Consider the following 6925-nt stretch of genomic DNA (forward strand, 5'->3'; position numbering starts at 1 on the left):
AGAGCAACGTACACAAAGGCGGGGCCCTAACCGGAGGCTACGCATGATGGTGGACGGAGCCAGAGGCAGAGCATGGCTATGCATGGCCAACCTTGTTTCCCTTCTGCCTTTCAGCAGGCTAAGAGAAAGCTTCAGGAGGCAGCAGGGCTGCTCATTCCCATTGCAAGGCTGACAGCACCCCTCGGGGTGGGGGGCTAGCCCTGGCCGTGGGCTTCATAGGGCTGAGCCCGGTGGTTTGTGCAATGGGAATGAAAAGGAAAAGCATCTCCAAACTTTGGAGGCTTATTTAAAGTAGTAGTGGGCTTTTCTGTCTGCTTTTCCTCTTAAAGGGACATGCCGCTAGCGCCAAGCACTGCAGTTTGCAATCTGAATTCCCCCGCGCAGCTGCTCAACGCACACCTCTGCATGCAGATCCGCCTGGTTCTCTACTGTTGCTCCAGCTGGCCTGTCACTATGGATTACGGCTTTTCTCTAACAGCGAGTACTGCCATACTCTGAGACTTCCATTAAAAGCTGATGTTTCCACCTCCCCGCCCCACAAATGGCTCCATCCCAGCCTACATCTCTGTATGCATGCCCTCATCTCTGGGGTGGGGAAGAAGCAAAGTGCCTCCATTTGTTCCTGTGTTAGGCAACAGCGGAACAAGTCGAAGGCAGAAAAAGATGTTTGAGGATGATAAATTTTGAAAACTATGGATTATTTACTGGAAAGCTGATCTTATCCCTTGTCATCAGCACATCTGCAATATTGTAGCCCCATCTCTCTGACAGCAACAGTACAACTGAGCACTGAATTACCCCCTGGAAGAGTTCTTGAGGGAGATGCTTCATTACTCGAAACCACACTGTGGAGTCTCTTTGGAAAGGAGGAATGGTCCTGCAGGGAGAGATTGCCCATCCATGCCAGACACTGCAAATCATTAGCCCTTCATTGCCAGAGGATTCGAAGGCTGCTGACAGATCAAAAAGAATTGGCGTGGACACTTGACCTTTCTCCACTGCCAGGAGGAAATCATTGACCAGGAAGAATAGCACATGCTCTACCAGGCTCTACAAAGAAAAGGAAGAGGATCTGGAAGAAATCAGAGCTATTTGTAAAACAAACACTGCTGCTTCATCACAACCTGTGCAGTTGGCCAGCACTGCCATCACTCGTGGGCATGCTGAAGGGGTGGCTTCCAGTTCTGCAAGTGCCAGGTGCCATCACAACTCCTCCTGCTCTGAAAGGGACATTCAGAACAAACGCCCAGAAGACTTTCTTGTGGATGCTGAAAGATTCACACCATTGCAGGCCAGGAACAGGACAGGACATGCTAAACTGTAGCTAACAGTTTCACTGCCATGGTGTCCTGCCAAAGTGAGCGAGCAGTCCCCTCCACCAGCATGCACACTGCTGACTTCTGCCAGATTTTCTCCGCTGCTTGATAGATCCTACATGCCTCTGCAGCCTCCCAAAGTGACTCCGTCTGAAAGCAATCCAGAGCAAGCATCACATTTGTTTCCTCAACAGCCTAACTCCCAGAAAGATCAGCTGGCCAAATCCAAATCTAAAAAACACCTTCATCATTGGTCATGATTAATTAATTCTGCTTTGACATTCCCCAGGGCACCTAGAAGCCAGTTAGAGCTGCTGGAGAAAGAGACACTGCTGTGGAAAAGGAATAAACAGTCTTGCCTCAACTGCAGCCATGGAATTAGATAATAAATAGCTAGCTAGATAAATAATTTTCTGTGAGTGGTAAATCAAATGCAGAACAGGAATACAGCTAGCTGGCTTATCCCTGTGAAATCAAAGGTGTTTGGAAGGAGTTTCCAAAGAAAGAAGGGTATTTAGAGCCTACTGTGCTCATGAAGACATAGCCTGAAGTTATCTATCATGTCTAATGTGACTGTTTACAATGACAGACAGCTATTCCTGGACATTTTATTCTTGATATAATATTCTAGGACCAAAGAAGCTCAAGGAAGCTTCCTCCTAATTTACATCTCTGTTTTCTCCCTCCTCCTGCCTGGATTGCAGACTAGATAACATCTTTGTTCCCACAGCATCAACACAGTTTCTCCCCACCAGCTGTTGTGTGCTTGGCCTCTGTTCCTCGGGGAGCTATAGGTATCAGTCCAAAGCACGGATTCTGCAGCCTCTTCTCCTATCTACCCCTTAAATGCCTCTCCTCCCTAAATCCAGAGACTATTTGTAAATCTGTAGTCCAGATTTGCCCATTAACCACACAATAGAGGCTCTGGTGACAAAAATATTATTCTGCAGGACTTGAGGAAGTCAGCAGGAGTTCCAGCAACATCCCAGCTTCAGGTACCGACCCTGTGATGTGTATTGTACCAAGCAGATGGCAGTCTAATCCCTGCCAGCATGCAATGCCCAGTGCGCAGAGAGCACCCGTAACCCCTGTCTGATTGAATATGCATATTCGCCTCTGATTTTACTCGAGCACTAGAAGTCTCTGCACACAAACTCGTCCAGACAAATCAAGTGTGAGACGTCTGTGTTTGAGGTCCTGTCACAGCAAACTGGAGAAATCTGCTCGTTCCCCTTTGCCCACACATCTCCCTGTAAGCCTTTGTTCCCCTTTTGGCCCCTGCATCCCCGAGGGCACCAGTCCCACCTTTCAGATCTGCTCATGCTCCCCTCCCTAGACATTCAGTTTGGACTCCGTGCTCCCACTGCAGTGAGCGTTTCTGAGTGTGCAGTTGGCTCCTCTGCCTTCCTGCATACCTTCACCTGGAGTCTGAAATAAATTCAGACCACCCCCTTCCCTCCCTCTTCGCTACTCTTCTCCTCCACACACCTTGCTCCTTCTTTATCCATCACAGTGGGCACAGCCAAGACACATTATTATCACTTGTCACTTCATTAGTATTCTTCTACAGGAGGACCAGAAGAGGAGAAAAGAGGAAAGCGTTCAAAAATGGAGAGTGAGGAAAGTGGGACTAAAGGAAGAGTAAAAAAGAATTGAAGGTGTGAATGAGAAAGTGCAGGAGTAGAAGGAGTATGAGAAAATCTAATGGGTGAGAAAGAATTTTATAATTAATCTGCAGTCATAGAAAGAGCAGCGGAATGGAAGTCAAGACTGTAGGCTCCTCTATATGCTTCTGCTACTGATTCACCCTGAGACTTCAGACAAATCTTTCTGTTTTCTCCTTTCATCTCCTACTGCTCTGTACCCTTTGAGTGTATGTTATTTGAGGTACGAATTGTCTTTAACTGTGTGTAGCATAAAGTAAACTGCAGTCATAGGCACTAAAGATGTGAGACATGATTTTTAACACATACTAAAATTAGGCACAGAAAAGTGCTTGGGGATTGACTGCCAATGTTTATTAAATCAGGTTGAATTTGTTAGATAGCTACCATCAAAAAATGGGATGGGAAAAATTTAAACGAATCAAAGTACATGACTGTATTATTCCTTAAATTAAATGCATGATATTGAAATGTTTACAAAGTGGATCTAGAAGAAAATGAAAAAAAAAAAGACTAAAAAGTGAAAAAATACAGTTATGGAAAAAAAAGTTTTGCATTCCTGCAAAATTTGAAGTTTTGAAGTGATTTTCCATTCGCTTTTCCTTCTAGTCCCAATTATAAAAGAAGTCTTTTCATTCTTCCCCCTCACACCAATTATGTTTGAATAGCTAAAATTAATTTTTTCCCTTCTCATTTCAAGAACCAAACTGACAAAAAAAAATATATCCTTATTCACCTATCCCTACTAGGAATTACAATAACTGTCTGTCAGATCTTCATAACAACATGAGGGATCTCAGCAAGGCTGAGTTTCTGTGAGTCTCTTAAGCTGATGACTTTCACAGTCCTTTGCTCTATTCCAGTCTAAACCTGCATTCAACAGAGAACTTAGAGTGAAATAAATAGATTTAGAGAAAAATAAATGAGCAAGTCCTTGTATCAAAAATGAGAGTAAAGTTCCCAGGAAATAATCTGAGACTGGATTTACTTTTACCACTAGAAATTGCCATATACTGCTTTTTTTATTTCAAGACAGTCACACCATGCTTTTTTACCCTCTGTTTCTCTGAATTCTTTCTTTTTGCTTCTCTTGGTTCTTTCTCTCTTTTTTGTTTGTTTTGGTTTTTTTTTTTGTTTTTTTTTTAAGCATCGCAGTCCCTAACATACAATCAAATAGGCATGAGGTTCCTTCAGAAAACTGGAACATGTGATGTCCAAGTGCATCTGACATTAAGCAAAAAGAAAAGCACAGCTCCCCACAAACAGCCAGCCCTGGTTCAGACCACTGAAGTGTGCTCTGAAGGAGACACCAATGCTCAAGGATGGGAACAGCAAGTCCTGGGGCTCCTGCTCCTCAGGCATCGTCTGGCATCCGCTTCTGTGGCTGAGCGCTCAAGTATAGGACCCTGCTCCCAGCCACCCACCTGCAATCTCAGTCCCAGAGGTATTTAGGGGAGCATCACCTGCTTAGCTTCCTGCATCCAGTGGATTAAAAAAAATAGGCATGTATATAGGAGTTAGACATCTAACTATCTCTGGGTGTTTCTACATTGTCAAAGAACTTGGCCCCTGCACCCCTTAGCCACATATACTGCACTTCAATTAGTTTGGAATTGGGGTTTCTTCAGGAGGAAACAAGCTTTCACTAAGAAGGAAACCAGTTCTGGGTATATTTTGCTTTCTTAACATCAGTTGTGGCCAATATGAACAAGCACAAACCCTCCAATGGCTTATTTTCATCTTCCACAGTCCTTCAACACTGTCCCAGAAGACAATGCATGCTGGAACATTCTGCACATGCACATGGGGCATGGAAAATGCATCCTGAGCATCTTATTACAAAAATACTGCATTATTGAGCTGGAGGTCAGCCCTCATATCCTTTCAAGAGCCTGGAATTTAAAAATGACACATAAAAATGAAATCTAGAGTGGATCTTAGCTCTCCTGTTGGTTTCCTTTTCCCCAGCTCCAAATCTTATTTAAGGCAGTCTGCAGACGAGCAGTAACACTGTGCAAGGGCAGCAGAGTGTGTATTTGTCCCCAGCCCTTCTGTCCACCTCTATTATAAAACCTGAGAGAGGGTCGTGCCCCCAGCACCAAAGGAGTGTCCCTGTTAGCTGAGACACAAGCGGCTGGGGGCTGTACCTCACTGCTAACAAGGCTCTACAGAATTGCTCCCTTGGAGGAGCAGCAATGAGAAAAAAATACACTACGGACAAAATTTCTGTCTTGAAACTTGAAAACAAACAAAGTAATGAGAAGCACTGCAGGAGAATCCACTGGTAGGAAGGACTTATCAGCCTCTGTTGCTCCTTTTTTTAATGTAAGCAGCTTTACCATTAATTGCTATTTACCTCAAATGCTGAAGTTGGTAAGAAGACTAATACGCTGCACTGAAGCAGCAGTCTTGATTCAGGCTTCCCAAAACACAATGCATGTGTGTGCACACATGCACGTGTGTGTGCGTGTGTGTGCACGTGCACACTTGCACACTTCATTGTACATGTTGTGTGAGTAAAAGCCCCATATTTGTGTGCAAGGGAGAGAAACAGATACAATTAGCATATTCTCTTATATATTCCAGTAAAAGGGCAACTTTAGTTAGTGGTCTTAGGCAGTGAGAAGGGAAATTAATTCAGGCCAGATTTCTAAACATCGGGCCCTTTTGCTGGGGCAGAGGGGGGAGAGACGCAATCCAGTGCTGCTTTTGCCCAGCACTGGATAAGTAAAGATCAGCACGGCTGAATACCAGTCTTGGGGGAGGAAGGGGGTGGGTGGGGGGTGTCTGTATTTCCTGAGGACACAGGTTGCTGAATTCTTAAAAAAAATCCAGACTTTTCCCCATGCCAAACTTGGAGCCGAGTTCCCTGGGTGGTTTGCATCCACTGTGTGAGCTAGAGGGCTCAGAACCACAGCACTGACTGTAAGAAATTCAGCTCCTATGCATGGAAACACATGCATTTAGAAAGCTCTTCTGAAAGGTATCAGCCTAAGTGACCTGCCCAAGGTCATATATAACATGTCGGTGACAGCATCGGGACTGAACTATCTTGCTACAGTGCTGCTTTATTCTCCCAGTGCTGTTGCATCCCAAAACAGCCGCTGCTCCCAGTCCACTGCTACCTTCCACTCCTTATCGCAGTCTCCTTAGAGACACATCTGTCCTGTGGCTCCGTAAACCATAATATACCTACAGTCTTTTATTCACTATCCATCACCATGCAGTTTTATTACAGATCCCTGAATTATCCAGCGTAGTCTACAATCTACTTATTCCTGCCAGCCATTCTCCCTTTCAGCCCTCTCCTCACCTTTCAGCCTTGTCAGTGTTTTAAGTCTTCCAGGTACTTGAAATGCAGGGACAATCCTGATTCCCTGGGGGAAATCCAGCAGAATTTCACTGAGGCCAGTCTGCTGGTCTCTCTCTCTTTTAAATGCAGATGGTTGGAAATCAGAAACCAGCACTGGTCTCTGCAGTCACATTTGAACCAATCCTTCAAGAACACTAACTCACAACTGCCATTTTAAAGCTCTGATCCCCATTCTTGCCATCTGTAAAATTTTATTCCCCTCCTTCCTCTGCTCCTTTCATCAGAAATCAATCTTCCAATAATGCAGGTAAACTACAATCCTACTTCATAGTTATTTTTTTTGCATGCATCTTTCTCACGCATTTTGCAGAACCGAAGCTCCCTCGCCCATCCTTGCCCTTTCCAGCCAGGCTTACAAGCACAGTAATCATCACACCTACACAACACCTCGTCAGCAGATTTGCACCTGCCGGTCACATCTCTGTCTGGTTTGCAATCCAGGAAGTGAAGGAATCATTCGTCCTGATGTGGCAATTTGTCTCAGCATTCGCACTTGCCTTGCCAGTGAACTTTGTGTTCCTACCTGCCAGCTCTCCTCTCCCACCCCCCATCCCTCCCTCCCAGCCTCGATC

The 6925-nt window shown here is 45.0% G+C and overlaps 1 protein-coding gene across 1 annotated transcript in view; it reads right to left on the reverse strand.

Moving 5' to 3' along the window:
• The window catches only part of BRINP1 (BMP/retinoic acid inducible neural specific 1), an 86415-nt gene that overhangs the window by 71876 nt on the left and 7614 nt on the right, over positions 1 to 6925 (reverse strand). The gene's annotated exons all lie outside the window — the stretch shown is intronic.

Source organism: Falco punctatus (assembly GCF_963210335.1).
Source record: "Falco punctatus genome assembly, chromosome: 9".
Lineage (NCBI taxonomy): Eukaryota > Metazoa > Chordata > Aves > Falconiformes > Falconidae > Falco > Falco punctatus.